Genomic DNA, 22,478 nt, shown 5'->3' with positions numbered 1-22,478 from the left:
TGTGTCCACATTCGGACCAGCAAGAGCCACGCCCCTTAATTCGCCACGCTACACTGAAAATGAAATTTTGGGTTGGGTCTCGCACAAAGTGTAGGCTACGCTCTTTAGAAACCACAGTAGATCTGCGGGATTTTCAAAGAAGAATCAACTTCAAATTAGAAACTTAGGCCGTATTACAACTTCCAGATCTGTTATTAAGGTAAATACGCTGGCGGACGAAATAAAACGTATTTTTTTTTTCAGAAGTCTTAACCAGTTTTGGAATGTTTTGCTAGTACACCAAAATTATGTTCGTGGATTAATGTTCGCAATCAATTAACTTAGTACATACCTGTAAACTTACGATGATACTTGGATAATTTGTGACCAGGTTTCTTCGTAAGTTTAAGGTGAAAATTCTTAAAAGTGTACGTGGCAGCAGTGGCTACGGGGTGTTGTGTAGTAATACACTTACACGTGTTACTGTGAATTATTTTGATTTTGTTTTGTTCAAGGGGGGAAAAGAGTATCAAAAGTGAAAATGTACAGTCGCAATTATTAGGTTAATATGTGATAGTTGTTGATTTATTTATTTCTGTGCCATAGTATATACATTAAAATATGCATGCATATTTAAGTGTACCACAACTGTCAATTTTATTTCAGTTGAAACAAGCAATGAACATGTAGGTTTTTACTACTCCAAAATAAACTCTAAAAAAATTAAGTTATTTCCGTTTAGTGATCAATTAAATACTTATTACCAAATGAGAAAAATTTTGGACTACCGAACCCACGACTTATATATTGTCAGATATTCTAAGAGTATTAACATTTAAAACTATCGTGAAACCTAATGAATGGTGAGGAAATGGAAGTACCACTTTCATAATTACGTGTTAAACTGATGCTATATTATCAATAAGCTAGTGCGTGTAAATTTAATGAAAACAATACCGTTTCATACAATATTTTAGCCTATGTGGTTTTGATTAGTACTAAACTTTGATGTTAAATTGGTAGATCAGTAAGTGTTGTAATTTGTAATTTGTCAGTGTGTAAATTCAAGTCTGATTTCTATTTGTAACTAACCAAACGTTGTTCAGCGTGAGAAAAGAAGTGCACTCCTTAACTGCGCCAGAACCAAAGTAGAATAAATAAAATTATATAAATACACTTGTACGTTAAATTTATTTACTAGGGAACAGAATGCTCGGAGAATAGAATACGGTGTAGTTTTTACGAACATCCAGCTCTCTGGAATTACGACGAATGCGTCGTTTATTTAAGGACCAGTCTCAGTTGACAAGTCAGTTTATTTACTGTGATTTCTACCAGTGCAGCGATGCTGTCTGTGTTTGCATCCTGAGAAGACAGGAACCTCTTCAAGCCGAGCTCTCTTTGCGTGGAGGAGGGGCAAGAAGAAGGGTAGATAAAACAAAAGAATAACGAGTTTTTTTTAACACTCTGCAGGTCTCTGATTTACTTTAGGAGTTCCGAGGATTTCATAAGCTATCCGACTCGAGCTGAATTGCAAGAGAGGTGAAAATAAGCATGCCTGTGCCGGAGAAGACATTGCAGAGGAGACATTAAATAATTTTTTTAACAACACACTAAGAAACACCGAACAATGGATTGGGGTGTGAAATTCTAAATCGTTTAAAGCTTTTTTGTTTGTCCTTGAGGATGAATCCAGTCCGCGTCACTTCTATTACACATCTAAATTAAACAGTACGTCAGTGGTTGTCGCTAAGATAAGAGAGAGATCACAAATTACATTGTTCAAAAATAGTAGATTTGAATGCTGTCAAGAAGGCTGTTATTTCGTTTCTGGTTCCCAAAGTTCTTTTTTTTTAACACGCATTTTAGCCATTTTAACTCTTCTGAAAATACAGTTTAAAGACTTAATCCGAAATCAAAAGTACTTTTCGGCCCTGGACGAACTCTTAAATGCTTTTCAGTAAGCGGACCCCACTCGGATATCTTGAGTAGTTTTGAGATCGCGTTGTTTTTCCTGAAGCTCTGCGCACCGTGTGTGTCCGGGTAGGCGGGGCCCTTAAGCCTGTCAGCTTGCTTCGATATTCTTCCAATTTTTTTGTAATTTTTTTAACATTATCTAGTATCACTCGCGCACACAAATGCTTCTGCGAAAATTTTAATTTCAGAAGAAAAAAATAGATTCGTAGTGTAAATGTTAAAAAAAGAAAAAAATAATATTAGTATAAATAAGCGGAATGTTTATGTAGTGGAGCAACAGAAAGTTTTCAGTTGTATTAAATATTTAATTGTGTTTATCTGTATCGTCTAGATGGCCGCAATAATGACAGTCGATAAATCTAACGAGCCAACCAATTACATACATTTGAAATTTAAAAATTAAAAAAAAAAAAACACATTTGCGTGGAGTCCGTGCGCAATACAAGTGATACTTCTTGCTTATGATATCATTCGTTTTATGAAACATCGTTTTCTCTGGCTGAGGTCGCGAATAAAAAGAAATTACGTATGTGCAAGTATGCGAGCGCTAAGTGTGCAAGTATATTGCGTTCTTTTTCTACATCTCCTCCTCTACCTGTTTCCCCCACGCCACGTGCCCGAATATTCCCCTCGTGCGATCGGGATTTCCCGTAACGCTCGATAGTTGTAGCCTCCCCTCGGCAGTGTTCGAAGAACCGCTCGGGGAACAGAAGAAGAATCTGTCTCCTGTAAATTCCTACACTTCATGCATGCAAATTTTCACCCCGCATGACAGTGCCCAGGGGTTTTCCCTGTGTCTATGCAGGTTTTACCTGGGCCCAACCTATCTCTAGTTATAGTCTAGATTTATGAGTGAGGGGAGTTAGTCATGGCGCCAATAGCTGCCATGGCTGGCCAATCCCCCTCCTAGCACACGATGCATGCGACCCTCTCCCTGCATGACTAGGCGTATAGGCTTCGGCCTGAGACGCACCTAGGTCCCTCCCTAACCCGGACCCCTCCCAAATTCACTTAGTTTTAGTTAGGTTAGGGAAAAAAATCAGAAGAAGCAACGCCGGAGAGGAGAGAGAGAGAGAGAGAGAAAGCAGGCCTCACGTCGGCGTCGGTGATGAACAGGAGTCAGGAGGAGAGAGAGGGGGTGAAAGAGGGGAAGAAGAGACGTCGGGTCGTAACCCCAGAGGCCTCGTCGCCAGCACATCGCTTATCTCGGGTCGCAGCAGCGGGTGTGGAAGGGGCAGGGTTGAAAGAAGGGAAGGGAGCTTCTCACGACGTGACGACCAGACGCCGCAGTGTCTGGCTGGCGGCAGTCCAGCAGGCACCCTGGGGGGGGGAGGGAATCACCTACACACCGGGGTACCACCGGACCGAGACTCTCTTCCACCGGCAGGAAACGCTCAAGACCTGCGGCCAGTCGTCACACAGCTTAAACCCCCCACTGCTGATCCCGTTCAATGCGTCCGTCATCTGCTGGTGCTGGGATGGGCAACCCTAGCCTCTGGTCTTAGCTGAAGCTCCAGCACCTCCCCCGATCAAAACTGAGGAGTAATACCTTAAACACTGAGACCTGCAAAATTCGCGGGTTCATTTCGCGATAGGATATATTCCAAATACTTTTGACATTATTTTGCTTCAGTGATTGGGCCACAGTTTATCTGAAGGACTCTGGGCCAATGAAAAATCTTTAACAGAAGAATTAGCGAATCACGATCATTCCAGTCAACAGGTGTTACGAGTCGGTAACCAATCAGCAGATGTAATTTGCACGAGTGCACAGAGGATCATGGAGTCTATCCTTTAGGGATTTGCAATCGCGAATTTTACAGGTCTCTACTTATACAGTTCCAGCTTTATGTATCGTCTCTGGAATGTTTGGACACAGATCTGTACGCTGGCTCCCAAACTACCCTATTCATAGGTACAGGAAAAATTCGCGGGTTCAATGACCTGTAGGATGAACTCCATAGTTATACGTACTCTCGGTCAAATGTCACCCGCCCATTGGCTGCTGTCTTGCGAGACGCCCCAACGTAGCAATCTGTGATTCGATAAAGCGTTGGTTGGGTGTTTCTCATTGGCCCAGAGTCATCCAGGTGAGTTGTGAGCCAATAGCAGGGGCAGCACTGAGGTATAACTATTTGTATTTTTGCCTATCGCGAAATGAATTCACGAATTTTTCCTGTCTCTATCTATAAGGGAGCAGACGTGGGAGGGGAGGTTGATTATAAGCCGGCCTTCGGTTTAGAAAACACTGTCGGTAGCATTAGTAAGTAACTATTGTTGATTGCCGAATGATTCTCACGTGACACCTGACCAGCAATTTGTGTGCACATTTTTTTACAACATTTAAACTGATTTGTGTTATGTAAAATTATGGAAATATTGTTATTATTAATTTACGTTAATTTCCATTGACGTTTGAAGTGAAATGTCTTTGCTGAGGGAGCTACGGTTACGAAAATTCCGATCGCACGAGGGGAATAGTTACGTACGTGGTTGGGGGATCCGGTAGAGGAGAGTGCGTCAGCGGCGACGCCATTTCAACGCATGCACTAGCGGTCGAATGGGAAGACGGCAAGGGAGTGGGGGGTTAAGTACGTAGCGTAGCATGCTATATGCTTGTGTTTTGTCTTCTCCTCAGTTTTCGTAACGGCTAACGAATGACTTACCATATTGCTTTTTATTTTATTTTAAGTATCGATAATTATTTTTTTTGTGTGGAAAAGAGTTATTGATTTGTGCAACTGTCTTTATAAATATCATTCATTTTTTATGCGCATAGTGAGATTTTAAATGTAAATAATTTATCTCTATCTATACCTAATAAATAAAAAGTTTCACTTATAATGTTAGCAGGCTTTCACGGCCATTGCTTGGCTTCTGGGTTGTAGCCGTGTCCTTGGCAAATAATTCACCGACGCTTCGGTCGACATTGCAGTCGCCATCATCAGGAAGCAACTACCTCAACCTTACCAGGTAACTGCTCCCTGATGATGGCGACTGCAATGTCGACCGAAACGTCGGTGAATCATTTGCCAAGTACACGGCTACAACCCAGAAGCCAAGCTACTTAAGTATCACTTCTGTGGTGCTAGGACTCCACTCACACATTTATAAGTAACAACAATAATTAAATTTCTAAAGCAAAAATCACATACACCTGAGAAGCGTACATTCTCGACAATTTCTTGCTACAGTATTATTGATTATGTTGGCTGTAGCACCATGCGTCCGAAACAGAAATAAAGTGCGGAGCATGTCAACTCAAACAGCCCGACTTGATGTAAGCTTTTGGACATACGCCATTGCTAAGCATACAAAAGCTTAAAGAAGGAAGTCATGCACTCCCATTAAAAGGAAGTCATGCACTCCCATTGCACAAATATTTCAAAGATAATATCAAATAGCCCGTTTATGTGTCCAGGTAGGGGTCAAGGGGTCCGCTAGCGAGGCGGAGTGATAAGTGCGAATCTCGCTCGTGCTTCTAGCGCGGTATCGCCTCTAAGCACACTGGCTCGCAGTCTTCTCGTCGTGCATAAGGCAGCTATGAGATCTGAGGGGTAGCCAAAAATCATTTGGTGGAGAAATAAGATTAAGGGTGTAATGCACGTCCCTTGAGTGTTTTCAATAATCTGTACCGGATGTTTCATGCTTGAAAAAAATTACTCTGAATACATGCGTTCTAGCCATTTTCACTCTCCTAAAAACACAGTTTGAAATCTAAATACGGTGAACAGGACTACTCGTCCGTCCCTAACGTATAATTAATTTATTGATTTTTGTAAGCTGATAACACACTAATATCGTGTGCAGTTTTCACAATCGCGTTGTTTTATCTGAAGCTCTGCGCAAGGTACGTGTGCCCGAGTTGGCTTGGGCCTTAAAATCGTCACTACAGTAGACTATTTATTTATTTTGTATACATCCTTAGTGTTCATGTTCAAATATCAAATTAAAATGTGTTGTACGGAACTTCATCATTTTGTCCAGTTTTAATTTAAATAAAATTAAAATTCTCAAATTTAACATTGTTGATTCATTTCCATGAATGAAAAAATTCCAGTGCAGTAAACGGAAGCTCGATGATTGCACGTCATTTTTTTTCGTGAGTTAACGTGTTGACGCCCGGGGACTCTATCACCTCCCCCCCCCCCCCATCCCTTCTCCACGAGGGGTCGAGACCCAGGGAACACATCGATATCGCCTCGACATTGCGGCCTCGGCCTCCGGTGCCAAGGAGCAGTAAGGACCAAGGAGGGGGACCAGGGTGGCTGGAGGCAGGGTCTGCTTCCTTCTGGAAGCTTCTCCAGGCAGCTGGAAGGCGTTCAAATGTCGGCGGGCGGGCGGACTGCCGGGCTCTCGCGAGAAGGCCCGTGTGCACTGCGCGGCTCTCGCGAGAAGGCCCGTGCGCACTGCGCGGCTCTCGCGAGAAGGCCCGTGTGCACTGCGCGTCTCACAGGAGAAGGCCCGTGTGCACTGCTCGGCTCACGTGAGAAGGCCAGTCTGCACTGCGTGCCTCCCAACTCGTCGCTCTCCGTCAGGATTCGCGAGCAAAAAAAATAAACAGATTATTTCCACGAGCCAGCTTTAGCCCCACATACGCAACTCCCCTGAACAACGGAATCAAATAAAACCATGTTTTTAAAAATAAACGAAGTAGCAGAGTTATAAAGTGGAAAAACTGTGTAGGAACCGAGGGAGATGGAAGCTCTATTTTTTTCACTAGTGAGTGATCAATAATCATTTATTTTACCATTAAGCTTATATTAATTTAACTTGAACCTCAAAATAGTACAATGTACTCCAACCGATTTCCAAATGGCTGCCAATAAAAACCATTTAATATCATTCAACATGTTGGGCGATAACATAACAATGAAAACTGTCTGTCCTTAAAAATATTTATTATAACAACATTTGAAGAATCCACGTTTTAAATGACCACTTTCCAGTAGTCGCTTTCTCTGCGCTACGCTCTATTTTATTAATATAAATTCAAACGCTTCAATTAAAAATTTTACGGTGGTTATTCGTTTTCCAAGAAAAAATTTTAAAAATATCAAGGCAACCGTTATAAATGCCTATAAAAAATGTATCTTCTATTGATAATGTCCACACTCACTCACTGATCCAACATCGCCTAACAGTTTTTGCGCTAAAGTTCACTGCCGCTCTCTCGGACGCAAAAAAAAAAAATTAAAAAATTTCATTTTTGAAACTCCACACCCAACTCGTACCCAACCGAACTTTTTCTCGCTCGCTTGAAACGTAACTGCCTTTGTCAATCATTGCTCACAGTTAAAGTACGCCCCAGCGTCTTGTACAGACAGTTCGCCGTTTAAGTGGTTTATGGCTAGGGACACCTGTATTTCGCGAATACATTTCGTGTCAAGGTATTTCACAAAATACTGTAGCTTTTCTCCTGTGGTTATTGGCTGAGGTCGGTGAGAGGTGTCGTCCCGCTCTTGACGGGGCCAATGAGAATGTGGTCACCGTACTGCTGCACCCTCACAAGTTGCCATGACTCTTAGAAAAAGCTACAGTGTTTTGTGAAATAACTTGACATGAAATCGCGAAATACAGGTGTCCCTATTTATGGCATAGCAAAGTCTGAAGGCCGCTTGCTGAATCAAAGTAAGTGAAATCCAAAGCAAAAAACTTTGCAGGTTAATCGAATGTGAAAGCCGGGCCTTAATCTTCCCCGAAGTCGCCCAACGCCACGAGGACATACGAAGTCCCCTCCGACAGGCTACGTGGGATTTTATAAATATGGAAATTTCGCGCATTCATTTAGTCGCAAGACAGAATGCAGTCCTTAATCACTTTCGCATCGTGCTCGATGATTGGTCAGCAGTTATTTGGACACGCCCCTCTACGACCGAAAGCCAAACGATGCCCAGCTAGGAGGAGAAATAAGCCAATTGGTAGAGCCATGCATATTTCGCGAAAAGATTCCGAGACTAGTTATAAGTTAAAACACTGTAGCACCGTTTGTGTTTCATGATTGGGTGAATTTCTTTCAGGTACATGTCGATTGATAAAACACCAATAAGAGTAATTCAGTGCGAAAGCAAACGCATCCTGAGTGACTCGGTCAAGAAAGGCAACGACTTCTCTCGCAGACGGCCGCCAATCACAAGGAAGAAACCACTGGTGCGGGTATACCTTGTTGCAATCTAATAGGCGTTCAGATTTATTCGCGAAAAATTCCCGCCCCTACCAATTGGTAGTGCCAATTAACAAGGATAAATATTGTTCTCGCTAAGAAATCAGCCAATGGGAAAGAAAACATGGGTTAAGCATACCTATGTATGACTTTGACTTCTACCCTGCGGGCAGACGAGCACCGGGAATTTCCGGATCACTAGGTATGTTTCATCTCTCTAGGGTAAGGGGGGTTAACCTCCCCCAGACGTGACGTCGGCGAAGCAGGGTGCCTGGTTTGCGAGCTACAAGGCTACGGGCACGTGACTAAATGTGACTGTATGAAGGGGTTTGCAGTTTCAAGTATCTGATACTTACAGACCGGAAAAATTCGCGGGTTCATTTCGTGATATGCTAAAATTAAAATATTTATACCGTTGTGCTCCTGCTATTGGTTCACTCTTAATATGTAGGACTCTTGGCCAATTAGAGACAATCAATAAAAAAAAGTATCCAATCACAAGTTACCCACTTGAGACGCCTCAAAATTCAGCGCCCAATGAACAGGCGCCGTTTGTCCAAGTAGGCAGAGGATCATGGAGTCTATCCTGGAGGACATTGAACTCTTGAATTTTTCCAGTCTCTAATGATTATCATAATTTCTGTAGTCATCCGCGTGAAATAATAAGTTAGTTCCTCGCGGCGCTTAAAGACTGGAGCCTGTTGGTATAAATGAGTTTGCAACATCGTAAAGATGTTTTGGTAGAGTTTATTTATGCCTTGACATGTAAAACATTTGGATGGATGGTTCATAATTAGAATTATAGCAAAAATATGGAAAAATTCAAGATGGCGAGGCCTTGTTACCCTTAAGGTCTGTCTCACCCACCAAGATATTAATTTTTTTTTCGTTTTTTTTCTTTCATGATATTTATTTAAGAGTGTGTGCCCCCTTCTAGGTGATTATTTTATATTTACGTTCCACACGATTAAACTTGCCGACTTTCTCAATGGCTGAACTCCCACAAAATAAATATATATATATACATCACATGCATTTTTTTTTTTTGCATAATTAGCTGGCAAAGAGCACTTTTACCGTTTTTGTGCAGTATGGATAAGGAGAATTAAATGGAATATAAAGCTGGAACTTTTAAGGTTTGAATTCTTTTTTACTGGCTGCTATGTAGTACGGTTTAATTTCTTTCAGAAAAAATTCTATTTGACCTGGGTTTTTTTTGTTGAATCAACTGAATTTAATATGATTTTAAAAACTAATCAAAATTAAATAATATTTTCTGACATTATTTTAAACCATACCAGGATTGCCTTGAAACCAAAAAAAAAATTCTTTTATTAACCATACTGCACAAAAATGTTAAAAATTCAGCTTTTCCAGCTAAGTATGCTAAAGGTATGCACTATCTATGAGTGTGTGTCTATTTTTACAATTCTCTGGAAGTTCGACCACTCAAAAGGTGTACACGTTTAACCGTTTGACTAGGTGGCTTCCTTGCATTTTTTTGTTCCACCACAAATATTTTCAACAGATATTTATACTAAGTGTGATATCTATTGAAAATAATTGTGGGATAACCAAAAACATACAAGGGAGATATCGTATTAAAATTTTGGAAATACTCTTGATAATAAAAGTAATAAAGAAAATCCGAAGGAAAAAAAATCAACATGCGTCCGTGTCATTCTCGCAATTACTCCTACCAAATGCCGTATAACGAAAGCTTATTATATTATCAGGTAAAGGATACATAGTTATATTTAGTATGCGAGCGCTAAATTATGTTATCGCACAAGTATGCTAGTGTGGAAGTGTGCGATTGTGCAAGTATGTTGCGTCATTTCTACCGCTCCCCTGCCGTCTCCTCTTCTACCAGGTTCCCCCACCGTGTACCCAACTATTCCCCTCATGCGATCGGAATTATCGTAAAGCACGAAATTTGCAACGAAGTTTCACTTCAAAAGAAAAACCAACACGGCGTGTGAGACCAAACCGCGGGGGGAGCTGAATTGTTGCCCCTTGGAAGGGCAGCCCGACAGTGGTTAGTTTAGTTTAGGTTAGGTTAGGTTAGGTTAGGTTAGGTTAGGTCATTTTACAAACTAACCACTGTCAGAAAAATCCTGAAAGGCTTCCCTTCCAAGGGGCAAAAATTCAGACAACCTTTCAAAAACACCACTGTTAAAGATATCCTGAAGGGCTGCCCTTCCAAGGGGCAGCATTTCAGTCGCCCCAAACCGCGAGACAACGGGCTGTTTTTTTCCCCTAACCTAATGGCCGACCGCCATATTGGATTGTGACGTCACGGCGGCCATATTGGATGATCGTAACGGGACACAGCGTAACGGGACACAGCGTAACGGCACAGCTCAGGCGCCTCAGCCTGAAGCCTGTGCCCGGAGCCCCCAAAACATACTAGGCCATCACGATGAACACACCGGTTCTCGTCCGATTTTTTTCTCCTAACCTAACTAAAACTAAGTGTATTTTGGAGGGGTCCGGGTTAGGGAGGGACCTAGGTGCGTCTCAGGCCGAAGCCTATACGCCTAGTCATGCTGGGATTAGCCATGCAGGGAGAGGGTCGCATGCATCATGTGCTAGGAGGGGATTGGCCAGCCATGGCAGCGATTGGCGCCATGACTAACTCCCCTCACTCTTAAATCTAGACTATAACTAGAGATAGGTTGGGCCCAGGTAAAACCTGCATAGACACAGGGAAAACCCTGGGCACATTCATGCGGGATGCAAATTGGCATGCATTAAGTGTAGGAGAATACAGGAGACAGAGGATGGTCTGGATGAAGAGTTGGACAGAGTAGAAAAGAGTCTACCATGCGGGGGGTTGGACACTTGGACTCGTGGTCCGCTTTGAATTTTATTTGTATCTGGAATATTTGACCAGGGACGCAAGCGTCCCTGGTGGTGAGTGGTTACATTGACCACTCACTCCGCCGCCGGCGAGTTGCACCTTAAAAATTATTATAGACAACATTAAAATGAAATAATTCGCTTAATCCAAAATGGTCCGAAGCACGCAGGTGTAGGTTTGGCTCCCGGGAGTTCGCTCCCTGTTGGCTGACTCCCTATGTACGATGGGCATGGGCGTCTCAGGCCGAACGCGCGGCTCGAGGCGGAGACGGCCGAGCGCCGGCGGGGACGCCCGAGCGCCGGCGGAGAGGCCCGAGCGCCGGCGGAGAGGCCCGAAGGACGCGGCGAGGAGAGCGACACGCCCGCGCGCCGCGCAGTCGGGGGGCTGGAGTCGCGCGCGCAAGGGGCCGGCTCCCGGGACTCCGAGGGGGGGAGGGGGAGGCCGTCATGGGGCCCGCCTGCCCGCGGCGCGCTCTGCTGGGGCTGTTGGCACTCCTGCTGCTGCTGGCCGGGAGCTGGGCGCTGCCGCCCGTCATCAAGATAGGTGAGCGCCGCGGTCATTCAAGTCGCGTTCTTAACCTCGCCATTTCCAAATCGTTCCACGCAAAAAAACATAGCGGCAACGGTTCTTGCAAGTACGAACAAGAATTTCCGTGACTTTATGTAAGCTTTTGGACATACGCCATTGCCAAGCACACGTATGTCTGTAGAAGTAAACTACAAAAAAAAAAAACCTGAAAGACAAAAAACACAAATTAAGCAAAAAAAATTGCTGTTGTCAACAGGATATAAACATCACATAATATTCCATAACAGGAATATGGTCTTTGTTTGTCGACCATATTCCGGTTATGGAATATTATGTGGTGTTCATATCCTGTTGACAACAGCAATTTTTTTTTTTTTGCTTAATTTGTGTTTTTGTCTTTCGGGTTTTTTGTAGTTTTCTTCTACAAACTTACATGTGCTTAGCAATGGCGTATGTCCAAAAAGTTTACATCAAGTCATGCACTCCCATTGCACAAATCTTTCAAAGATAATAAGAATTTCCGTCGTTAAAAAACAACATATATTAAAACTTTTTTCCTCAGTGCAAACACTACTACACTTCAGCGTCCAAAACATTATGGCTGAACAATTATCTGAAGAAAAAAAATACGGCTGCACACATTTACCACCTGGTTAATTACTAACGCGGCAATCGTAAACTAGTAATTTCACAAGGAATTTATAAGGACACTTGTTGCCAGAATATGCACAAAGAAATGAGGTTTTGTTTGTTTGATGGTGAATCATAATATTTGTTATATGTAACAAAAGATTTGGTTGGCCATGCCAAATTCTGAGTGTGGCAAAATTTATTTTGTACTTTTCGGGTAGATAAAACCTCTCCTACTAATAAAAAAATTGTTTTGATACACCTTTTTTTTGTCAAAACAAATATATTATGGAGGCAAACAAACCTTTCTTTCAGTGTGTATATATGTATGTATATATTAAGTCTAAATGGAAAATATTGTGTATTTACTAAAAAAAAAAAATTCAACCATGATATACAACCGTGTTTATCATCATCCGAAAAACTTCAATACTGGATACTTTTTTCCATCTAAAAATTACTTTTTTAATGCTAAATAGGAATTCACTATGTAAATATTACTATAACACCTGCATCGTCACAAAAAAATATTTTGAGAACTGTCTAAAAATAATTTATTTGTAAAATTAAATGTTTTAACGTATGTGTAATTTTTTTTTCTTGTTTCATATAAATGATAAAGATTTATTACAGTTTCCCAAAATTCAATATTTTCTTCGTATTTTAAAGTAATATACTCAGTCTACGAAACCTATAAAAGTTTTTAAGAAATACGAATTTCAAAGAATTTCCAGGACCAGGATTTACTACCTGATAAAAGTAGTCTCTATCACTATGGTTCATTGTCCCAAAAAGTTTGAATTTTAAGTCTTATTTTAGCTTTACACTTTTCACCTCATATTTATATATTCTAGTAAAACAATGTTTTACTTGAACACATTTTATTTGTAACATTAAAAACAATTTTAATATGTATACATTTATTGGGCGAAATTGTTAGGGACACATAACCAGAGAAAAAATATTATGTTTTAGAAACTTATTTCCAAAGAAAGTTACTAACGTATACCTCCTGAAATAATGATTTAAAACGTTTAATTTTTGACGTACGCCATTGCAACCAAGAATGGCGTATGGCTAAAAACGTTTTACATCTTTCCCGTTGCAAAAGTCATTCAAATAACGTACCCACTTTAAAAAAATAGTTTTAAAAAATGTCCTTAAACATACTTAATTAAAATTTTGGTTATTTTATAATAAATAAGGTTTGAAAGAATATACCTTTAATAATTTAGGTCTCATAATAGGTTGGCTACTATAACGTTAAAAAAAAAGTATCTTTTAAAGGTTATCATACAATTCTGCGACATCTTTACTTTATAAAATCGAAAATGATTTTCACGTGAAATTTAAATGTTGGGCTGAATTTCGCAGAGCAGGCTTGGGCTGACAGCCTGGTTGATGTGGGAAGCCTACAGTCGTGGAAGCGTTAAGGGCGAGGTTTGTTCGTGCTTCGCGCGTATCCTGATCCCTACGCACAGAACAACGAGCTAGCAGGCTGATTTAACGCGCCTCTGAGTGACTGACGACTTCGAAGTTTTACTAAGAAAGAAAGAAAAAAAATTTTGTTCCCTACAACTGCATTGAACCAGTTTTTTATTTTTCTGTGTGTTGAGACACTTTTACAAATGGTGGTGTTCAAGCCTTGTAAAGTTTGTGTGCAAAGGGTACGCTTGTAACATATTTGAGTTGACGAATGGAGCATTATATGCGTTCCGTTTGGCACCCCAGCGAAGATACCACATAATGTGCAGAACCTCAGGAAAACACACACTTGGTTGACAAACTGCGCAATATTCATGGGTGGCTTACACTGAAAAAAAATAGTAAAATTTTATATACAAATATTAGAATCATTTTTCATTTTTGTCGTGTAATTTTGAAAAGTTAGAACAGTTGGTGTAGTTTTACAAAAACTTTCTTTAGAAACCTAAATAGTACTACAGGTTTGTGTAAAAATATTTTATGAATATACACCTTTAATTACAATAACTAACGTGTTCAATTACACATTTGTATGCATAGAGAAAATTACACTTAAAATTGTTAAAGTAATCAATGTCCTGTATATTTTAATACGCTGTACTTGTAGGCACGATCATACGTCATAGTAAAAGTGCAAAATATTGTCAGAGTAAATTTACAACTATCAATGAACTGAGAAAAAAAATTATTTGAATTTTTTTTAATGACACACACCCATTTAATTTACGTTTAGTTACCAAAGTGATATTTTCTTACACGATAGTTTGTTAGTGTGCTTGATGGACTAAAGATTTAACACGCTAGACTAACAATTATAAGATAGTGGGTGTGATACTTTGCTAAATCACTCAGTTCGTTAGAAGTGTTAATTCAAACAATTAAATTGATAGATGAAAAATTGCTCTAAAGTACGTATACATATGCTACAAACTTAGAAAATAATACAAATTATCATTTTCATTGTTACAGTAAATTTACTCTACGACGCAGCAAAATTAACCGTAAAGCTGAGGTAAATATACACATTGATGCATATGAAAATTTATAAATAACAAAATAAAAACGACGTATTTACCAAACCATTACAATTATACTTTCACACTTTTAATTGTATTTTTACTTTAAGCACAAGCGTAAAACTGCACAAACATTTTATGTAGGTGCAAAATTACAATAACATCGGTGGAGCCACTTCATTTTGTGTCAAATTGCACATATTTACAGTGTACGCTCATGAGGTAGGCTGTTAAGACGAGATGACACTGAGTATCAGAAATCTCGAAAAGATTGCTCACCCGCGCGATTCACCCGTACATATTGTTTTCGCGAACATTTGCAGAATTTGCATCGCGCACAAGTATTAAAATATAAACATTTATAATAGTACGAGGGCTATTTCTAATTAAAGTCCGTTTGTTCTATCCAAAAAAATTGTTTTTTTGTTAACAGTTTTAGTTTTTCTAAATAACTGCTTCATTTTTTTTTTCTCTACATAATCACGTAACCCCTCTGAACATAATAATTTTGCCGCCTGAGAATTAAACCAGTTGATAAAGGCAGTCTTGCATTCTCCGTTGTCTTAAGTTCCTCGTTGTCGGTTTACGACGGACCGTTCGCAGTAACCCACAATAAGGCGGCCGCGGCAACATCTTCAAAGCCAGTCCAGCAAACAGCAGCCAGTCTCTCTCGGATCGCCGAAGCGAGCAGGCGAGTCCCGCGCCTGGAAGCGAGGCAACTCGCAGTGCAGACGAGCTACGCGGGAATGCCGGCGCACAGGGGCAGTTACCGCGGCGCCCCAGGTACACGCCAGCCCCAGGCGACGAGAGGAGATCGAGGTCAGACCTGAGATGACGGGCGTTGCTGTTCGGTTCCCGAATTTCAAAAGGATCTGCACCTGTGACCATGTACACGAGCTTCCCGCATCACTCGTCTGCACTGCGGGTAGCCGCGCTTCCATTCCCCAGGCGGCGAACATCTATGAGGAGGGGTTACAGAAACTGGTTCAGCGTTTGGAAAAGTTCTAGAACCGCATGGCCATTACGTGGGAAAATGAAGTAGATATGTAGCAACCAAAAATAAAACCCCTTTTTGTCACGTGTTTATTTTTTTTAATGATCAAAAGGACCTCATTTAAAAAAACATCCCTCGTACAATTATCCTTTAATTCTTTAGGTTATAATTTATAGTCATAAAAATATATAATGACAACTTAAACAACATTGAAAAGTAAAGATAACGCAGCGTTTATCATACAGTAGAGAAAAAAAACAGATTGTTAGCGTACACATATCCGACGCCATGTTGAATAAAATATTTACGTGGTTAAACTTTTTAATGTAATTCTTAAATGTTGAATAAGATAAATAATTTTAATGTTTTTTCGTATGGAAGTATTTACTGACTGATTTTAGTCGTTTATGCAGAAACAAATATACAAACATATACTTAGTGTTATAATATTTGTGTTTTTTTTATAATTATTCTGGTTAATATTTTATTTTTAAGAAGTCTTTTAACCTTTTATCAGAGCCGAATAATTATACTTATAGTTCGAAATTTCGCTTTGCAAATCAAATTTTTTGATAGTCGACGTAACTGCTCCTGGAGTGAATTCTAGCGGCGTGCGCGGAAACTACGTGTCATTCGCGTCAGGAAAACGCCATTTTTCCTATATATTGTAAAAGCGGTCTTCCTATATATATCACTTACCATTATTTCAGAGATTTCTACGTTATGTTTCATGTCAGAGTTTCGTATTATTAGTGCATTTGCAACATGAGAACGAAAGACTCATATTTTTTATATATATTTTTGACGTGACAACGTCTAATAAATCGATGAACGCCGGCTGCACGCACGAAAAAGTGTCCCGTTAAGCACATTGTCCCGTTACGCTCATTGTACGCTTGCGCCGCATCTATCTCTCTTCCACTCGATTGGAACAACCATCGATTAGACTTTTCCTATCATCGTCCTATCCTTAATAGAATAACACAGATTGGACGAAGTTAAATAGCAAACATGTATAAATTTTATTGTTAAAATAATCTGTTCGTTAAAGTAATAAACATATTTGAATGAATGAGTGCAAATAAAAGTAAGTTTATCAATTAAATTGTAGATTTCATTTCACTCCTATTTTGTATCCATACAAAATAGTGATAATTCAATAAAAATGATTCAATTTAATTCATAAAAGTATGCAATCATTTTATCAATGTTTTGTTATGACGTTGTCACGTTGAACTATCGTCCGTAAACCGACTTTACAGACAACCAATTTTTTTACTGTTGAAAATGGCTAAACCGGATGTGCCTAAAAAATTATAATTTCAAAGTAATTTTCAGAGTACTCTGATTAAAAGAGTGATATCGAGTATTCGCATGTTGGACACTCTTAATGAGTGAACAAAAATTTTAATTTTTATTTTATAAAAGTTTCTTTTGAAATTAGTTGCCAAGAAATAGTGTGTTATACTACAAACAATATACTGTACATTTTTAAAATCCAAATGCTATGTGTTTTGCATAAATGAAATAAGTTTTTGGAAACAATACTAATTTTTTGGCATGCTTACGAAAATTGGCGCATAAATTTAAATTTTAATTGATGGTTTACACAAAAAAATTTGAACAATTGAAAAGATAATAGAATATCCAACAGTTTTTTTTTAGTTTGTTATAGAATGTTAATACATGAAAGCTATTAAGAGAACGGTTTACAAATAACTTAAACTAATGACTGAGACAACTCAAAGCATGATTGCCCGGCTAATAATTCCAAATCAGTATTACTGCGAACTTTTTTTTGTAGTGCTAGAGTTGTATTCATGTAAATGCACAATTGTACAAATATATGTAATTATTACATGATTATTTTCGTTCCGCTTACAAAACATTTTAAAGGTGTTGTTAAAGAGCATAGAATTTCCAGACTAAAGTCGAAGACATTAGCAAAGAAGCTTCTGGGTGGACTTAGACCACTCTTGTGCCAGCCCTCTCTCTCTCGTTCTCTTCACCCGCGAAACACACGCGTCTTAACGCCCTAACGGGATTATCTTGAACGGAAATGGTACGATTCGGCCCACCTAGATAACGGAATGCAACCTAATTAAAGCTGGCGTCTTCGAAGACAGGTCGATGAACTTACCATTTGCACCAGCAATACGAATACAGTTGCGGTATCTCGGGAAATGTACCGCTAGCAAACTACGTGAGGCTAAACAGACCAGAAACTATCTACTGAGGCAGTTAACAATTACAAATGAGATGCGTAGTCCTATGCATGTATATACGATATATGGTACTATAACTAAGGTTTAACGGGAAAAAAAGCTAAAATAAAAATTACAAATATCCTGTTCATATGTAAAACGTTTACTCAAAGTAAAATAAAGTAAGTATCGTGAACAAATACTCCATTCCGAAGTTTTGCATGTCTTAGAAAAAATATTCATAAATGAACTAGCCGTGTGCACGATAGGATTTCAGACAAATTCATCCCCTATTTAACTTCCTTAGGAAATTAATTTCAAAAATCCTTCCTTGATACTCACCTTCCTTGTATAAGGAACTCCTGTGCGAAATTTCATGCTTCTAGACACACCGGTTTAAGCTGTACGTTGTCAGTCGGTGTCAAGAATTTTATTAAGTAGATAATATACCATGACACACGAAAACAAAACAGGCTAAGAATTACTTTGGTCAAAGACTGATTCAAGTTCAAACAAAGATAACTTCAAAACATGTTAAATATACAGTAAAAAAATTCATTTTTGTTCCACGTTCAATTTTCATCAGAATATAGAACCTGGAAATCTAAACAGAGTGTAGTTTCTACAAATATCAATTTCTCTGAAACTACAAATATCAGTTCCTTTATTTTATTTGCATTGATCGCAGACAATTCCTTAATTTTACTGTAATTTCTAACAGCGTCTAAACTACTAAGAAGTTTGTTCAGAAAATTGTGTTGGCAGATGTACACAAAAATTAGTTTCACGTCTGAACGGCTTCCTAAATTCCAAAAATTAATTGGCCTTAGAACATGTAACACTACTGTAAGTTTAAATCGTTAAAATTATTTATGCCGCAAATATATAATGATTTATCACAAAAAACATTTATTTGGTTAAGATAGCAAACAACGCACTGTATTCGTCCCACAGTTTTAGTAATAAATATTTTTGAGCTCATGGTGTTATTTACAGACGAACGGCTGTATTTCTGTAACATAACAGCTGGGTTCTCATTGGACAAAGCCGGTGCCGTTATAAGTTTTCATATAATTAAAGAATATTGAAATGTGACATTTCAGATTTTCTCCCAATTAAATGCATTAGACTGTTCAGATCCCAATCCTCTCGAATTAGAATATAAAATTCGAATTACAAAGAGTATCTCGATTCTATAGATCGAAACCTAGTATAGGTCTCAAGGGTCAAACTGTTAACAGTGTACAATAAATGAAAATGTAATATTTATTGTTTTGAAATATTCAAACTTTTAGATGTACATTTCAAGAACTAAGTTTCCAGAATCTATACACTTCTTAACAACATTTACAAAATTACATATTATAATGAGATATCTTGGGGAAAGGTAAAATGACAAATACGAAGAAAATATGAACTTATTATACCTAGTAATCTATAGAATTGTGAGATTAGATTGTGTAAAATTATTTATTTCCTCCAATTTTTCCTTCAATTTTTTCTATAACAAATCTTTAAAGTACTACGTATTAAATTACATTTGAGGATATGAGGGTTTGACCGTCAAATTACTTAATTTTACAACTAACTGAAATTAAAATACATAGTAACCTTAAAACGAATGTCCCAGTTTCAATGCTATACTATAACATAACTTAGACTATTTACAACATATCATACACCGAATTGAAGGTAAACTAACCTAGTTATATTTACAAATGTTCAATATGTGAACCTTTAGTTGTACGGCACACATCCAGCCTTAAGACCAATTATTCTCTCATTTTGGTTTAGAGGTCCGGAGTAATGGACACAATATTTTCTTCAAAGCTGTTTCTCAACTCTGGCAAATCTCTTAGGTAGAAACGGAACGTAGATACTATATTTTATAAAACCCCACAGGAAAAAAATCTCATGGTGTTATGTCAGGTGAACGTGGAGGCCAGAGAAAAAGAGCTCTGTCGTATCGACCATTACGACAAATCCAACGGTCAGTGACTACAACAGTTGAACTTTAAACGAAATTACAGATTCACTCTTAGCAAATTGCTGAACACAAAACGATTTACGCTCAGGAGTCGCCATTTTGCGCAGGTGGCGCAGTAAGCGAGAAAACAACAAAGCAGTAGTCGCGCACGCGTTTTGAGTTACTCTTTAATTGTGACTTTGAACCAAAACTCTATAAAGCTTATAGTTTATACAATTAAAATTTATAACTTTAACATTATTTTATGAACATGCTGAAAATCTATAAAATGTCAGAATAAATCACGTACGTTTATAATGTGTGTATTTTGGAGAAATGAGTTAATCACATGCAGAGAACCTGGCAAATTCAATGCTTCGGAAAGTTGCTTCGTTTTTTCATTCATAATGGGGTTTTTTTTACGAAAACAGCATAAATGTTTGTATTATAAAGGCATCGAGCAGTTTGTACGCGCTTGTTTTGTTGTGTGTGAGAGTTATGTTACGCTTCGTCGCGCCTTCCACCCTTAAATTTCCCTCCACCACCCCCCTCCCCGCCCCCCAAATACCACCCTCGTAGCGGACAGGTCGTCATCGTGGCCGCAAACAGCCATGCGTCTTCTCTGGACCAAACCACCCCCTGCCTCCTCCACCATCATCGCAGTCTTGGCCTCGATGTAAAAACAAACAGCCATGAGCACGTTTCAACTCTGCCACGAGAAACTCGGAATATTCGCTGGCTCAATGACCCAAACACCAGTCTTTGTTCTACTCCGGTAATGTTTGTTAGATAACCCATTTAAACGGATCAACAGTGCATTTTTTGTGAGATGATAAAAAACAAATGAACTAGATCGCAATTTGTAAACTCGTTGCGGTCTTACTTTCACAAGAACCATGACGTATATAGTTTCTGCGAAAAATTCTGGATGTTCACAGTAAACAAACCCACTATATTAAAGGTTTCAATCATTTTAACAAGGTCTGTCGACTCTTGTGGTTTAAAGTCGATGATTTATTGCATGTTGCATGTGATTTGAGGGGATCTGGTTCGATTCCTGAGTAAAACATGTGTTTGAATTTGTATTCGTCTGAATTAACAACTTTTTTTTTTCGTCACTGAAATTATCAAAATAAAAAAAAATAAAAACATGGTTACGTATACTTATGTACGCACGTTAGAATATATACCCACATGGCGTAGTAAAAAAATACTAGCTTTAATTTTGCATGCAAATAAATAATATAAATAAAATAATAAAAAGACTTAAGTGATGTTATAAATACGGTTGATAGACTATGAATTCAATCAAACTAAAAATTTAAATAAAAGTTCAGTATTCAATGTTAATATAAACACGTGTATAAGATAAATGTTTTAATTTAGTAAAATACTCCAGATAATTTGTAATTGATAATGAAAATAAATAAATATGCAAGATGTTTATTCTAATTTATTAAATTTAATATTTTATTTGATAATAATGGACTACTTTATAAATTATAAAGCAAATAATTTATATATGGGAACATAGCCTCATTTATATTGTTACGAACGTGAGCAAGGCCACGTCACGCGCAGGTGCAGAGCTAGCTGGGCTGCATCACAAGCCACCGTAACATGAGATGTGCTGTGCGCACCTGGGTCGCCGCTTTATCTCCCTCCAGCCCTCCACTCCCCGCGCGGCACTGTTAGCTGACATCCGAAACCTGCCAGCTGCGGAGTTGCGCGAGCCGCCGACACGTGTTTCGAGAGATTTCTGCCGTCGGGATGGCTCGGAATGACGCGACTGGCCCCAGCCGCGCTCGTGAGTTCCAGAAATGGCGGCTGATATATAAAAAGAGGACGTCGGCTTCAGAAGAGAGTCAGTCAGTTCAGAATTCAGGCGGGAGCTCTCCCGCGGCGGAGTTCCGAGCGAAGTTCCGAGCGAGGCGTCGAGCGGATCCTCGGCGAAGGGGCAAGTGCGTCGGCGGCGGCGGAGTGCGGCGACGGAGTCCCGCGGCGGAGACCCACGAGGGGTGCTGCAGCGAGAGTTGTGCCAGAGGTGCGGCCCAGCGAGGTGTGCGGTGTGTGGAAACTGAGTGACTGGGGAAGCAACATTTTTTTTTAGTGCAATTGATTATTTGGCAATTTTATAAGATTAATTGTAAGTGACATAAGTAGTGACCATCAATAAAACTGTGTAGTGTAGTAAAATCTATTAATTGGGCTATCCTTTACGAACCCCCGGTCAAATCAACACAATTTCTCTACCAAATATTGAAAATAAGTAAATGTTTCTTAATCATATGGACCAGTAATCAATATAATTTAAAAGAACGTATATAATTTTTATTTGTATGTATCCTTTGTCATCCTGTCAATTTTTATTTCATGTTATTCGCGCATCGTAAAAATTAATTCTCTAAATTTTTTCATAACACGATTAAAGAAGTATAACGTCAAAAATGGTCTTTAACAATCAGTATTTAAATGGATGATAAAAGAACGTTAGTTCAATTTATTACACAAGAATGTATCGAACCCGTTTTACCGTTATACATGTAGATTTAAAAGAAAAACAGTTGGCGATTGTAGTTTCCAAAGATTAGACTTGTAAAATTACTGGGTTTTTTTTTACGAAAAATTTGTTATAGTTGAGTTTGGCGCGTATTTTAGTTGCTTGCAACTAAG

General features: G+C 39.0%; 2 protein-coding genes across 2 annotated transcripts in view; one reads left to right on the top strand and one right to left on the bottom strand.

The window, feature by feature from the left end:
- The window catches only part of LOC134539483 (glutamate receptor ionotropic, kainate 2), a 639,484-nt gene that overhangs the window by 491,993 nt on the left and 125,013 nt on the right, over positions 1-22,478 (bottom strand). The window lies entirely within an intron of this gene.
- Positions 11,443-22,478, top strand: part of LOC134539484 (glutamate receptor ionotropic, kainate 2-like) — a 128,355-nt gene continuing 117,319 nt past the window's right edge. The window contains exon 1 of the mRNA XM_063381557.1: positions 11,443-11,525. The gene's annotated coding sequence lies outside the window, so the exon portion shown is untranslated. The remainder of the gene's footprint in view (positions 11,526-22,478) is intronic.

This window comes from Bacillus rossius, chromosome 15 (genome assembly GCF_032445375.1).
Source record: "Bacillus rossius redtenbacheri isolate Brsri chromosome 15, Brsri_v3, whole genome shotgun sequence".
NCBI classification, from domain to species: domain Eukaryota; kingdom Metazoa; phylum Arthropoda; class Insecta; order Phasmatodea; family Bacillidae; genus Bacillus; species Bacillus rossius.
The sequence above is the reverse complement of the archived record's forward strand: the minus strand, read 5'-3'. Positions and strand labels throughout refer to the sequence as shown.